The following is a 15,766-nucleotide window of genomic DNA, read 5'->3' on the forward strand; positions in this document are numbered from 1 at the left end:
TCGAGCTCAAATGTTAACAGATGCAATGAAACGCAAAGGTCGTAAAATCGGAATGAAAAGATGCAAATGTAAAACTGTACATTATTAAGCCGAAGTGTTACAATAGCGCTCAAACCAACGGCGAAATAATCCAAGAGATATTCCTACAATAGTAAACATTTTAAAAAGTACATATGCTAAAGTTTTAAATTCAAAAAGGTGAAATATTGCAATCACAAAAAATAACACCGTGCATTAAAATATGCATTAAAGCTATGGAGAGATAATAAGAAACATTACAAAATCGCATAAAATAAAAAAAAACAAAAGTGCTATTACTGAAGTTGAAATACTAAAATGATTAAAATAAGACATAAAAGCAATATCATTATATTTATAATAATTACAAGAATTAAAATAATTACATTAACAAACTAAAATTAAAATGAAAAAAATTAAAGAAACCCAAATATTAAAACTAATTTTTTTTGTAACATTCTAAGTTTGTCCACAAAGACTTTTTTGTCATAATAAATTCAACTATTTTTTTTGTTGTTGTCTGTTTTTTACTTTTAATTATTTTACTTTTTTATCCATTACTGCACTTTTGTTATTTGCAAATTATTGTACTTTGCGTGACAATTCAAACTGCAGTTCTCTGTTTCGATTTAAAAAGCAAAAATCACATTGACGTTTAATTCTGAACGCTGAACGACTAGTGATCAGTGTCTATGAGTTCAACACAAAAGCAAAAACTGCGAACAACACCAGAAATACCAAATCACTTTGGTTTCAAAAATACTTCCTATTTGAGAGTGAAACAATCGAGCATGATTTGATGCATCGGGACTTGATTGAACCGCGCAGAGATGAAGTTTGGACCAATCGTCTCCTCAGAAGTCGCACGATGCCTCTCCGAAGCTCTTCTCTGTTTACAGCGTTTGTCATTACACAAATCAGCAGCTGGCTGGCTCTAAAGAGTCCCTGGGTATTATTTATTCCCCATCAAACTCTATCAGACTCTACAAATGTTTTGACAGGCCAGGCCCATCTCTGAAGGCTTCAGGGAATACAAAAAGATAACCAGCAACCTCTGAAACCCAACAACAGCCCCGGAGGAACAAAAAATGAGCAGATATTATACTATACGAGTCCAGAAATCTCACAGAAGTCATTATCGCACCTCCATCTGAAGCAAGCACTCGGGGCACGGCGGCAGAAGACGGTGACTCTGACTTCAGCGGAGCAGAGTAATGGGAAACATCATGTAGATTGGAGTCTTTAGCTCGTGCGTCTCCAGGGTCGCGTGCCGAAATTGGAAAAACAGTGCAGATGGCAGGGGAGCCGAACGCATCTCCTGCACTATAAACGCCAAACATCTGGCCCGTTGCGCATTTGTCATTTTCATGACCTTTAGATGCGATGAGAAATCTGAAACACGGCCGCGATGCGCTCGAGTGAATCTCGCCGAACCTGTCACAAGCATATGCCACTCATATATCACGGGAACAAGGGAAAAGACTTTTTTTAGGATCACATTAGGGACATTTTTGCCATTGTGACATTAAATTCATAACAGTTAAGTGCATCCTGAGCCTACTCTCATTATATAATGCTATATACTGTATATAGACCGCCGTACAAAAGTATGGGGTCAGTGAAAAAAAAAAAAGTTTTATGTAGTTATTTTTAACTAAACTGAAGTGTTTTGATAACTGAAAAATATTGTGTGTGTGTGTGTATATATATATATATATATATATATATATATATATATATATATATATATATATATATATATATATTTTTTTTTTTTTTAGATACCTTTTTTTTTGGTCTGGTTCTGTTGGAGCAATGATGCTGAAAATTCAGCAGCGCATGACAGGAATAAATTAAACTTTACAGCGTATTACAATAGAACGCTCTTATTTTAAATCATAATAATATTTCACAATTTTCCACATTTTTCTGTATTTTTAATCAAATGAATGCAGCCCTAAACGTTTATTAAAACTCGTACCATCCCCGAATGGTAGTGTACACTATAAACTAGAGCTGGGTGATATTTTCATAGATGGTTATATTGCCCAGCCCTACTATAAAGTATATATAACGCGCTGGTTGTAGCTTATGCTGATCAGTGTACACTATATGTGCACTTTCCTGTCTGCTTGTGTGTGAAATGTGACCCAGACATGTTTTGGAGTTTTTGGTTTTGTTTTGATCCTGTCTGAGTGACCTCTAACGTCACATCTGGATATTTCGTCTGGATGGAAAGCACTTGAATGAGAAGCCCGTCACCCTTATTCTCCCGCGTTGACTGACATGCCCATTACTCTTGTCGTCATTACAATATTGGCTAATAAATCTATTCAGAGGTTTTCTTCGCCCCGGGCGTGGAAAATGTAGCCTATTGACAGAGGGAAAATGAATAAATATGTAACAAGGACATCGGCTGGAGAAAGAGGTAAATTGACGCCGGGTGCCGAATTAGAGCGCTCGTGGAAATTGCTGAAAGAGCAAGACCCCTCGACCCATCATCAAAAGACAAGCTGCATTTATTTATATATTTATTCGCTTTTTTGTAAAACCGCTCATGCATAATGTGCAAACAGCCGGTTTGACGGGGTTGATAGGGTTGCGGACGGCTTTTATTAAAAACAGCGCAAGCGAATGATGACACAGTTGTGTAAACATCCGCATCTTCAACGAAATACAAATGAGCTCTACTCGTTCGTTTTATCAGACGCGAGATTTAAGGTTGAGTGCATGAAATCACCTTTTTGCTGTCGCCGGTTCATTTTAAATGATCCTGCGGCGTGAGAAATGAATTTTGCAAAGTACAAATATTCCATGCAGTTTCTCATTTACTGTAATACCAGTTTCATGCATAATAATTACAAAAGAAGCAGCAAAATGCTGTTTAAAGAAGTCAAACAGCGGGAAGTCGTCTTCCCGAAGGTATTTTACATCAACTACTCGACTGCAGCACCGTGGCAAAAGAAATCATGCGAGTTGTGAATCCAAATTCATGTGATGAGAGAGAATCCACAGCGGCATAAAATAACAGAAGACACGACCGGCACGCGACGCATCTTTTTTTGTAGCGCGTCGACAACAAACACGAAGCACAACAAGTGCGGTTCAATACAGTGTACATAATGCACGATCGATGGTGGTTTCAACTGAATACGAATTAATGTGATTTCTATGTGTGCGTCTCGCTCTAGATATTTGTCTAAATAACATGCACAGCCATCGTTTTATCCTCGCTGACTTTCTCAGCGGGCTATGACTGTGCAAACAATCCCATAAATTAGGAGCGGAGCTGATAAATATCTTTAAAGCAAATTTACGAGCAAATCCAGCCATTCCAAAACACCCCCAACAAACAGACAATATGGGCCAAATTTCAGCATATTCTACCCTGCTATAAAAGTCTAACTCTGTCCTGAATGCACAATGAGTCTCCGGTGTGATGTCCTCTCTATATTCTACCCAGAAGAACTAAAACCTCGTCTGCACAGAATGCTAATGACACGCTATCTGGTTGCTTTAGGAGCCCAACTTTTAAAAAGTGCACTGCATCATACCATGCTGAATTACTGTCACGTGCACATTCGTTAACGGTATTAAATGAATAGTTCAAGCTAAAATTTTCATCTGCTGACGGTGTGCTCTCCCTCAAGCCGTTCAAGATGTAGTCTGTTTGGGAGAAATTGGCTCTGCAGTGAATGGGTGCCGTCGAAACGAGTCCATAAAGCTAATAAAAACATTGCGATATGGACTGTTTTGACTTGATCTGTGCAGATTTCTCTCCTGATTCAAACTAGACCACCTTTTAAGTGGAAGAAGCTCTATTCTGGATCATGGATTTAAATCTTAGCCGGAAGTTAAAACATCTTAACCATGAATTTCAATCTCAATTCAATCGACGTACCAGAGTGGTTCGGATAACTTAAGGATCGCCGTGATGTTTTTTTTCACCCATTTACTGCGAGAGCAAGAATGTTCTCCAAATCTGCTGGAGAAACGAACCGATCTCGGGCCGAGAGCATTTTCAGCAAATGTTCATTTCTGAACGAACTACTGCTTCAAATGTGGCAACAACCGCGAAGCAGCAAGGAACGATGCGTTTGGAAGACGCTCAAATCACGCTGGCGATATTTGCCCATGTCAATGACGCTGTGAAATATGGCAGCTGAATTGAAATGGAGTATGGGAGACTGAGACTCCGTTAAACTCACGGCCCCTGCTGTGTAGAAATCCAGCATCACCGTCCCACCTGACCTGCAACACCACTGAAGAAGAACAGACTGGATGTCTTATTGACCCGTGAGTCCACCGAACACATAAAGACGGACCTGCAGTACATCTACACCGAGACTCACGAGGGATCTGTCACAGCGGCAGCGTTTATCCTACACCTCCACAAGAGAATCCTCCGTCTCCGGATGTTATTACCGCACGGATGATGCGCAATATGGAAGCCAACGAGAAGAGTTTTTCATATTTCATTAAGTGCATACATATCCACCTTACTTGTTAAACTACGGCATTTCAAAACATAGATATGTGCACATTTTTAATTAGCAAACAAATTAAACCTGATCCGTAACACTATATTTTACGTTACACCTATTACTCGCTTATTAGCATGCGCATTATTAGAATATTAGCTATTTATTAAGCACAAATGAACGCCTTTATTCTACGTCCTTAATCCTATCCAATACCTAAACTTAACAACAGCAAATGAAGAATTTATTGAGGGAAAAGTCGTAGTTGATACAAGTGTTACCACTTGACCGACTAAAATGTGAAAACTTTTCTAAAACTTGCAAGTCACTAATCTAATGACAAGCTTTTATTGAAAATGATTTGCCAAATGATCCTACCTGGTTTCATGGCATAAACGTGCACTTTTTAGCGAGACGCGAAATATGTACCAGCAGGTACAAACCACCGTAGTTTCCAAAACAAATGACAACACCATTTACTCCTTTTCACACAAGTTTCGAATAAATAAAGCATCATTTACTGGAAGAATATCATGTGACGATATTAATATGCTGGTGTATATGATAACTGATGCTTTTGAATGTTATCACCACACATATCCGGCTTCATATCTATGTGTTTTCATAGGTTTGTATGATTTGAATCATTTCATAGGTTGAAATTGTAGCATCAAATGTTTTATATATATATATATATATATATATATATATATATATATATATATATATATATATATATAGGTTCAGGGTTGAATGTGGTGTAGGGCATATTTCCAACATTAACTTTTAGCACTGGTCCGTGGATATGCCGCAGCAATATATATCTATACCAACATTATAAAAAAGTGCTGGGGGTTCACGTATTGAACCTGTGTTTTAGTGTCGCTCAGTGGACATTCCTCTTTGAAACTACAGCAAAACACGCATTAGGACGCGTAAAAATGTACACAGAGGTACATATTTTTAATGAGACCTGGTTGAAATGATCAGTCAGGGATGGCTAAAATCACATGGAGGGTATGATTGTGAATACTCTATGGCCGATTTCTATTTGCTCGAACACATCACATTTCGTGTGAACTCATGAACGCGTGCCATGCTACAGCAGTCCGTCTCAGCCTGTAGTTCACACACACACACACACACAAACGCAACACACTTCAGCTCTCCAAATCACAGTCCTGAACATTGAGAGCCGCGCGACCCGCTGCTACAATGACAGAGTAATCTCGGCACACAGTAGCTCCTCCGCGCGAGTGCGCCGCGCCGCTATTACTTTGACCACTGTCATTAGACCTGTACGCTACTATTATTACCTTCATAAACAGCATTAAAGCCACACAGGCATCATTAGGCCACCCTCTGCGCGCTCGAATGGCCCCTCCGGAGCAGAAGATTTGAATTCTGCCGGAGCCTGATATCGTGAGCGATGTGCTGTTGGGAAATCACGTTAGCGGCTAGCGCCGGGTCGCGATGCGCTTTCATTTGCGAGAAATGAAAACTGAATGAAACGTGCGTCAGAGAGCAGAAAGCATCATTCGGTGACGGCTGCATGGTCGCATCTGTGCATGTCAGGAAACAAAAGATGTTTTAAATGACTTTCGTCGACACTGTGACCATAGTGTTACTTGGATCAGAGTTAATGTTGTCAGTTGAAACTAAAATAATAATCATAATAATAAAAATGACAATTTTTTTCACAAGATACTTGTTTAACTAAAATAAGTAACATTTTTATTCTTTATATATATATATATATATATATATATATATATATATATATATATATATATATATATATATATATATAAAAAGAATAAAAATGTTATTGATTTTTAGATTTTCCATTTTATTTTAATTTTATATATTATATATATATATATATATATATATATATATATATATATATATATATATATATAATTAAAATAAAATGGAAAATCTAAAAATCAATAGTTCAATAATTCAAACTGTCATTACAAACTATAAAACTAATATAATTATACATCAAATTCTTCATAAAAACTGACAAAAAGCACAACAAAATTACTCAAGCTGAAAGTACATTTAAAAAGCATTAATCAAGATATTCATCACAATAACAAATTAAAACTTTACCTAAAATTTAAACAAAATATATATTTTAAAAATGAATTTTAACAATTGAAAACTATAACAGTGTAATTTTACATTCAAAATATTAATAAAAACTGACAAAACGCATCAGCATTTCTAAAATAAACTGACATTAAAAAGAAAAATAACACAAATTCTATAGATAAAACTATTGATAAAAACTGTAGACGTATAGTAATTAAATTCAAAATATAACACTGAAAAAAACTATTAAAAAAACACAAATTCAGACTATAAAAAACTAGTAGCATAGTTTTTATATTGAAAATATTAATAAAAACTATATTTTCTCAATGATACTATACAACACTGCATTGGATATATTTTTAAATAATAACTATAAATAAATTAAACATGAAACAATATTTTATAATAATTATTATAATTTTCAAAAATACATTAAATACATTATGTAACGGGAATATGATATTAAACAAAAAAATTTAATGCAGGGCTTGTTTTTATCAATCGGGAATTGACTGCAAGTGGACGTTATGTACAAGAACAATGTCCGAAAAATGAAAGGGGTTTATGACTTCAACTGAAAATAAAAGTCTTTTCAGAGGCAGAGCAGAAAAAAACATCAGTGAAAAATGATTAAAACAAAAAAACATTTTAATATGGAATAACACGCAGCGAAAAGCACATTAAAAGGGTCGGTTTTGATTTTACGCTGACATTTGGCTGCACAAACTGAGCATGAAAATCCTTTTGGAGATCGATTCCAAATAATAACGATTGCTCACAAAGGCTCGACTTCCTCTGGGAACCATTAAAAGCAGCTTCCCAAAAGCAATCTCTTCACAAAACAGCGCATTGTTGAGCGGGACAAAGTAATTTGTTGTCGTCTGAATAGAGCGATATTTCTCGACATCTCACCAGCTATCTGATGGAATTACGCTCTGAATAGGCCCTTCGAAAAATAATTAATTTCATACGAAGGGCCGCAAGCGTTCCTTTGTCGCTAGTGAACCTTTCATCTGTCCCTCAACCCAAACCGATACCCGACAAAATCCCACAAAAAGGCCCGAAACTTGCGGTTTGCTGGCGGTCTACGGGAGGCGTTAACAAACCGACGTTCACAGCACCTCGCATTCATTACGTGCATGAAGTAACGGGCCGAGAAGTGCGTGAACGGGAGAAAAGAAGTTTAAAGTGGACCTCATAGAGTAAAGGACAATTACAGGGCACGTAACAACCTCTGTGTCGCCTCGATTCATTTTTCTTAATTACCGGGCAAATATTCCTCCTCCTCTGCTTCATTAGGTCTTTTGTTGAGCGCTTAGAGATGTCAGACAGAAGATGGAGAGATAGAGCGACTCGAGAGAGAGCGTTACGGACCTGCAGAGCGACCGGGACGTGAAGGAACGAACGAGGAAGTGGGTCGCTTCTCCAGAACAGATACCGAATCTCGAAATCTCGACCCGGCGGCTGAGAAACACCGACCTAGAGAGCGAGAGCCGGTACGACGGCCGAGAGCGTGCTGCGAGCGACGCTTGGATTCTCGGGAAACGCACGAGCTGATACGATGCAGGTTATACGTTTTGGGTAAAAGCGTCTGCCGCATTCAGAAAGCAAATAAACGAAGAAATGCACAGCTAGGCGGCGATTAGCCCTTACATATACGGATCACATTTATTTGAATGAATTATAGAGTTTAGTTGAATTCGTTCTCGATTGAGAAAGTACTTTTTTATTTTTAATGAGAAATACGACCCTGGACCGCAAAGGCACCCACAAGGGTTTATTGAGGTTTATAGTGAAAGCTGAATAAGTGAGCTTTCCATCGATGCAAGGTCTGTCAGGGTAGGATAATATGTGGCTGACGTAGCATTAAAAATAAAAAAATTATGTAATAATATCAAACGGATTGATTAAAAACAAAAAAACCAAAAACAAATGGAATCTGAAGGTGCAAAAAAAAAAAAAATTGAAATTTTGAGATAATCACCTTTAAAGTTGGCCAAATACGGTTTTAGTAAAAATGCATATTGCACACATTATGGATCTTGAAATATAATTTTATGTTTATTTTTGTTATTTTCTGGGATCATGTTTTTGATCATTCTTATGACATTCGGACGTGCCTATATATATATATATATATATATATATATATATATATATATACGTATATAAATATATATATATATATATATATATATATATATATATATATATATATATATATATATATATATATATTGGTATATATATATATATATATATATATATATATCATTGTATATATATATATATATATATATATATATATATATATATATAAAATTTATTCATTTTATTTTTATTTTTACTTTTATTCATTCACTTTTCATGGAAATGTGACATCGTAGTTAAATATTTTTCCTTAAAAAAATATTTTAATAAGTGATTAACTACCTGATTACCTGATTAATTCTTTATCAATTACAATGACTTACAAAACCGTGTCTAATCCCACACTTTTTGCACTTGTAAACACAGCACGTCACGGTTTGAGATTATGCTTTCATGCAAGCATCATCCGAATGAACTCAAACCATCATTTACTATCTGCTGGCTTTGCTCACGGCTCTCCAAAAGTCTTCAAAGTTCCTCCAACTAAGCAACTATCTTCCCATCTGGACTTGTTCAGACGTCAATCAAACGGGCAGCGTCTGGAAGCAGGAGAAGAAAAGGAGCGCAGGGAGCTGATGGGGGTCACCGGAGGATGCAGGAAAGGTCGTCTATGAAGGGCCCTTGCAGGCTGCTATGGAAATCGCTGAGAAAAACCTCATCCCGCTTCTCTTCACAAAGTTTGGAGACTGGAACTAGAGCCCATGCTGTAATTGTAACTCAGGAGAGGAAGAAGCTGAGAAAATGGAAAACAAAAATAACTCCGCTTTTCAAACGCTCGCTGTCAGACGAAGAAAAAGCCTTTGTCTTGTCAGGCAACGTTTCATCCAGCCGCGGTCATAGACGAAATACTGACTAATTCATTTACAAACAGAGTTCATTCTGATTCTTACCATATCAGAAAATTAAAAAAAGGGTTCAGGTCACGTTTCATCCCAGTAACAATGTATATATATATATATATATATATATATATATATATATATATTAGTGGAATGCATATAATGCATATAGTGTTGTGTTTTGTTTAATTAATTAAATTAAATTAATTTTTGTATAATTTTTTAATTATTGTATTGTATTATTGTAATTTTTAAATTTAAATTTTACCGAAGGAATTAATACATAAACATACAAACTATTTATTAAATTATTTAAAAAAATATATTTTAAGGAAAAATGTTCAACTATGATGTCACATTTCCATAAATTATATATATAAAAAAAATAAATAATATTATATATATATATAATTATATAGTATTTAGAATCATAATTAAAATTAATATAAAATAGCATAAATAAAAAAATTATAAAATAATAATAATTAAAATTAAATAAATGTATGAGTGAATAATAAAATAATTAAAAATAAATAATAATAACGAATTAAATAATAATAATCGTTCATTTATATTATATGTTTTGAGGGGAAAAAATAATAAGAACAATGTTTTTATCTAGCATCTGGTCAACAACTGGTCTGAAACTTGTGTCCTGCAAGCAGATATTTTTAATGTTTCGCTTATCCTTTCAGTGCACTGTAGGCTCCCGAACACTGAAGCTAAAAATAAATCACATTAAAAGCATATGGCCAGAATCAGCACATATATATATCTTTACCGTGTGAGTACATGTGTTAGTCCACTAGCTGTTTACTGGCTTCAGTGGTCAGAAAGTGTGCCTTCAAGACCAATAAAGCCCCGTGAGCCGCCCTACAGCGGATCTCCACGGCCTCGTCCATTACACGCCGATCTGTGTGTGTGTGTGTGTGTGTGTGCCGCATGAGAACGAGCTCCTCTCACCGTCACACTGTCTTGTTACATTAATCTTTACTAGGTCAAGGTCAGATGCAACACAACAAAAGCCACGGCCGATGAACACGCGCGGAAATTTCGCAAGGCCCCTAATTTAATTCAAGCTCGTTGGCCTCGACTCGGAGCCGCATTACGATCTCGCATCAGTCGGCATTAACGAGTGCGTTAGATTGCAGAGCACAAACAATTAACGGAGCCTTAAAGATAACGTGGAGCGAACTAAAAGCTACAGATTAGCAGCATCCACACTCACCTTTCCGTCTGCACGGATAAAGACGGCGCTTCAGCTCCGGCTGATGCTGAAATAACGCGAGTGGACATGTCTATGCATTCAGACCTACTCAGACCTAGCCTGTTTATTTCATTTATTGCCGTTTCATGAATGCTAATAGTTCTATTTCCCCAGCTCGAAATCACGCTTAATAAAAACTACAAGTGCCAAGATTGAAAGTCTCCTTTCATATCTCAGCCTTGGCTTTAAGAAAACGCAACGCGCCGATTTTAGATAGCATCGCTGTGCTTTCAATGTTTAGAGGAACATCAACGCAAACGTGAATATCACTCGTACAAAAAAAAAGATAAAAATCCAGCTTATGGAGGTAGTTAGACCATCCCGAACTAATAAACTGTTTGGAAAAGGGTCACTATAGTCAAAAAAACACCCAAAAAACAATAAATATTTAAGGTATAAAATCGCTAAGACGGTAAATCTAACTTAAGAAAAGATTTATTAAAAAAAAAAAAATTATAAAAATTAAAAGCCTTAAAAAGCTTCCTTTTGCAAGGGAGCATTTTACATTTTCATTTGGTTTGTTTTGAAAAACAAATAAATTAATAAAGACAAAAAAATTATAAAAATTGCTATAAAAGTAAATGTAACTTCAAAAAAAGCATAAAAAGCATAAAAATTTTTCTTTTGCAAGGGAACGTTTTACATTTTCATTGAGTTTGTTTTGAAATTAGCACAAAAACTGTGTACAAACAAAAAAATAAAGACAAAAAAATAATAAAAATTGCTATAAAGGTAAATCTAACTTAAGAAAAAGCATAAAAAGCCTTAAAAATCATTTTAGAGATGAATCTCTCTTTTGCAAGGGAACGTTTTACATTTTCATTGAGTTTGTTTTGAAATCAGCACAAACAAATAAATAAATAAAGACAAAAAACTATAAAAATTGCACTGACAACTAACTTCAATTAAATGCAATTAATTTAAACAAATAAACCAACTAAAATTGTATAAATAAATAAATAAAATAAGTAAATAAATAAATAATGCAAAGAGTACAAAAATACAGATTTTTTTAAATGAAATAAAAATTGAAAAATATAAATGAAATATTAAGAAGTTATAAATTGATATAATCTTATCTAGATAAAAAGTTCATATAGCACAACTATAGGCTCATTTGAGGAGGACAAACATCGTGGAAACTAAAAAGACTTGTTTATGTCTGATGCAGAATTAATAATGTCATGAAACCGTGTCCTATTAGTCAGCATTGACATGGTTTCCTCAACCACGACAGGATAAAATAAAAAATAACGTTAAACACACATTCATTTTCAACGAAGGCTGCTTTGACAACAATGTACGTAATCAATAATGCATTAATAGCACTCATATTTAGATTCGAATGCCAAATTTTGTGCAATAAATATCTTTGCCACTGCGCTGAAGCGAAAGCGGCGGAGCGCCGTGTTTACAACGCAGCACAAAATGTTCAGTTGTGTGCGCTTCCAGCGTGTGACTCCTGTTTGTTCTGAATAGATGTGAGCGGTACAACCCAGCGCCAGATGCGAGGCAGCACTAGATCACGCGCTGCAAAATAAAACAAATCATTGTTTGTAATGATGTGTCCAAACCTGCAGCCGAGTCCCGCAGAGAGAGAGAGGCTTTACATGCATTCACATCCACAGCACATTCATCACGCCGCAACCAGAGCAGTGTGTTCTCATTAGAAGAAAACAAGACTTCCTGCTCGCTCCTTAAGAACTTCCCTTCAGCTCGCATACAAGCCACGTCCCTTCGTCTGCTTCTGCTCGCGCTGTCGCTAAACTGACAAACTTTCTCACGCCGCGGGACGCCAAAAGATGACGTTCTGGTGGATATTTTTCGCAGGTGTTTCATACGTGGTGATGGTTCAGGTCCCGGGGGAGGGGGGGTTCGTTTCGGTGATCTAGCGCTTGTCAGGACGTTCTCGTACGGAGGACGGAGTGGAGAGTGATAAAAATGAAAGGGTCGCGGCGAAGCGGAGTTCTGAGCAAAAACGGGAGTTGTTATGAGACGGAAAGAAGGGAGGAAGGAAGGAAGGAAGGGATGAAAGGAGGAAGGGAGGAAGGGAGGGAGGGAGAGAGAGAACGAAAAGAAAGAAACTCAGAAGTTGAAATTCTGAGAAAATCCAGAATTGTGACAGATAAGCAATTACAACTTTTTAATTAATTAAATTAAATTAAATTAAATTTAATTTAATTTAATTTAATTTAATTTTATTTAATTTTATTACATTTTATTACATTTTATTTAAATTTTTATTTGTTTTAGAATTTTTCGCACAATTTTTCGCACAATTGAACTATAAACATAAAATTCTGAGCAACAGAAAGAAAGAAAGAAAGAAAGAAAGAAAGAAAGAAAGAAAGAAAGAAAAACATTTCAAAGCTGTGACATATAACCTCACGAGTTTAAGAAATCAAGTCAAAATTATTAAATATAAACTCATAATTTTGGATATGTTTATCCTGGATTTCTGAACTTCAATATTCTAAAATAAAACAACCTCACATTTAGAAAATATTAGATTATATATATTAAAAAAAATAAATAAATATATATATATATATATATATATATATACACACACACACATACATATGTGCGCGTGCGTGTGTGTGTTTTACATCTCAAACTCTGAAAAGGTCAGAAGTTGCCATTACTGTTCTTTATGTTTATTATTCCACATCATTAACAAGCTCCTGGAAAATACTGGATTGCAACAACAAGGGGAAAGTAATACAGACGCTCCTATGGACTCTGAGTTCTGTTTGCAGCGTTTGCCATGTGTACTTTTAAATGTCAAAAAAAGTCAAAACTGCACCTATAAACACACTCACGCTGGTCACTTCCTGACCTCGTCTGCAATAACCTATAGGTATATCTGAATTCACGCCGTGATTATGTAAAACCAGAACACGGCAACTTTTGAATAACATGCATAGAAATGCTAAAGCCCAGCTTTTTAAACCTAGAACACGTGCCCTCAGGAACGACACTCACTGTAGTTCATCCACCTACAGTAGATCCAGATCTCACACGCTTTAAGGAAGAGCTTCACAGTTTTTCTGTTTCAGGTGAGAGTCTAAGTGATTTTGTGTTTGCCACTAGAATATCTCACACCTTTCTCGAAACATTTAATTGTCCCCTAATTATCAGGCTTTTGGTTAGCCTTAACTGTTACTTACCTGTGGCCTTTTTAGTGAAAGAAGTCTGAATGAGAAGATCTAGAAAGAAAGAAAGAAAGAAAAATGATTACAATTAAAACTAATTTCTGTGTGTCCAACATATTTTTATTTTGTATTCTTTAGGCTCAATCAGTAACTTTTACCCATTTTTTTCAATCCAAAAAGTATTTATTCACTTATTTATTTATTTGCTTACTTATCCATGTATGCAATTGTTTAAATATTTATTTTTGCATGTTTATTTAAATTATTGCATCTTTTATGTATGCATGCATTTATATAAGCATTTATTTTTGCATTATTTATTTATTTATGCATGCATTTTTTTGGTTCACAGGACTATATTTATTTTGCATCTGTTTATTTAACCGGCGCAAAACCAAATGCCGCCGTTAAGGGTTTTCAAACGTATTTTAAAAAAACGAAGCATTTATTTTTGCATTATTTATTTATGCATGCATGCATTTTTTTTTTTTTGTTCACAGGACTATATTTATTTTGCATTTAACCAGTGCAAATGTATTTTTTTTAAAAAATGTTACGAAAAAATCTGCAATGCCTGAAACACAAATGCACGCAATGAAAAATAGCGAGGGTTTTCTGCCTTTAATTCGGTTTAGAAAACCAGAGGCCGCAAAAACAGTTTCAAAACTGTTCGTACAGTACTCGGCTTGACCTCTGGGTGTTTTCTGAAGGTTATGCGCGTGCTTCCTCTGATCGCTTCATTCTGTCCCCTGATCGTGAAAGAAAGCCGCAGAAGAAAGCCTGCTATCTTCGGCTCCGGAACGATCCCTCGGGCGAACGTTAGTCCCGGTACATTTTAAACAGATCCAGTTTAGTCCTGGCATATTTCTACTGCGACAGCGAGTCTGGCAGATTGTAGGAGATGCGATGTGAATACAGGTGTGTGTTATAGGCCTGGTAATCACTCTTAGCACAGGGACCGTCTCTCCTAATGTCTTCTGATTCCGCTGGAAACGACTGGGCTCAGATCAGATGCTAACACGGGATGAAGAATCGCCGGCATTTTAACCGCAGCACCTCGGCTCAGTCAAAAATCATTATTAAAAACGAGATTATTCTCATTAGAGAGCAGTCGGAAGAATGAGCCGGTGTAATTGACAAAAGCATTAGGCGAGCTCCGTCTCGACCGAGACAAACAGCTAAAATGAAGTTGCACGCAGGGAAATTTTTTCTCTGCGCCCCGATAAAATGTAAAGCGTCTCTGTGGATGTTTTTAAAGTCGCCGAAGCCCCGCTTATCTGCCGATGTTGTGAAAGATGAGCGCAGAAAAAGCTTGTTTGATTGCTGTTTGCTCGAAAATACATAATGCAGCACGCGTTTTATCAGTGAGCAAACAGATGTGATGCAACGACAGGAATAGAAGGCAGCGGGGCCGGTGAACTCGTGTTGACACGGATGTCTATCCAGCAGTTTTCCTCAACGTTCGGGTTTTAAGTTTCATGCACTACACGCAGAAAACAAGACGTGCAGAGTTTATAGTTGTATTAAATCAAAATGTTATTAGAATAGCGTGATGTGATTTTGTTAAACTTAACTAAAAAGTGAGTTATTAATTAAAATGAAAACTTTTTTTACCTTTTACACACACACACACACACACACACACACACATATATATATATATATATATATATATATATAATATTTAATTTTAAACTGTATTGCATTTATATTTTAGTATTAAAGAAAGAAACTCAGAAGTTGAAATTATGA

General features: G+C 35.8%; 1 protein-coding gene across 2 annotated transcripts in view; it reads right to left on the reverse strand.

The window, feature by feature from the left end:
* LOC122346370 (cadherin-22-like) overlaps positions 1–15,766 on the reverse strand; it is a 177,237-nt gene that overhangs the window by 105,199 nt on the left and 56,272 nt on the right. Inside the window, exon 2 of one of the 2 annotated variants that reach the window (XM_043240955.1) lies at positions 14,030–14,068. The exons of the other annotated variant lie outside the window; for it this stretch is intronic. The gene's annotated coding sequence lies outside the window, so the exon portion shown is untranslated. The remainder of the gene's footprint in view (positions 1–14,029; positions 14,069–15,766) is intronic. 2 annotated transcript variants of the gene reach the window in all.

Source organism: Puntigrus tetrazona, chromosome 6 (assembly GCF_018831695.1).
Source record: "Puntigrus tetrazona isolate hp1 chromosome 6, ASM1883169v1, whole genome shotgun sequence".
Classification (NCBI taxonomy): Eukaryota; Metazoa; Chordata; class Actinopteri; order Cypriniformes; family Cyprinidae; genus Puntigrus; species Puntigrus tetrazona.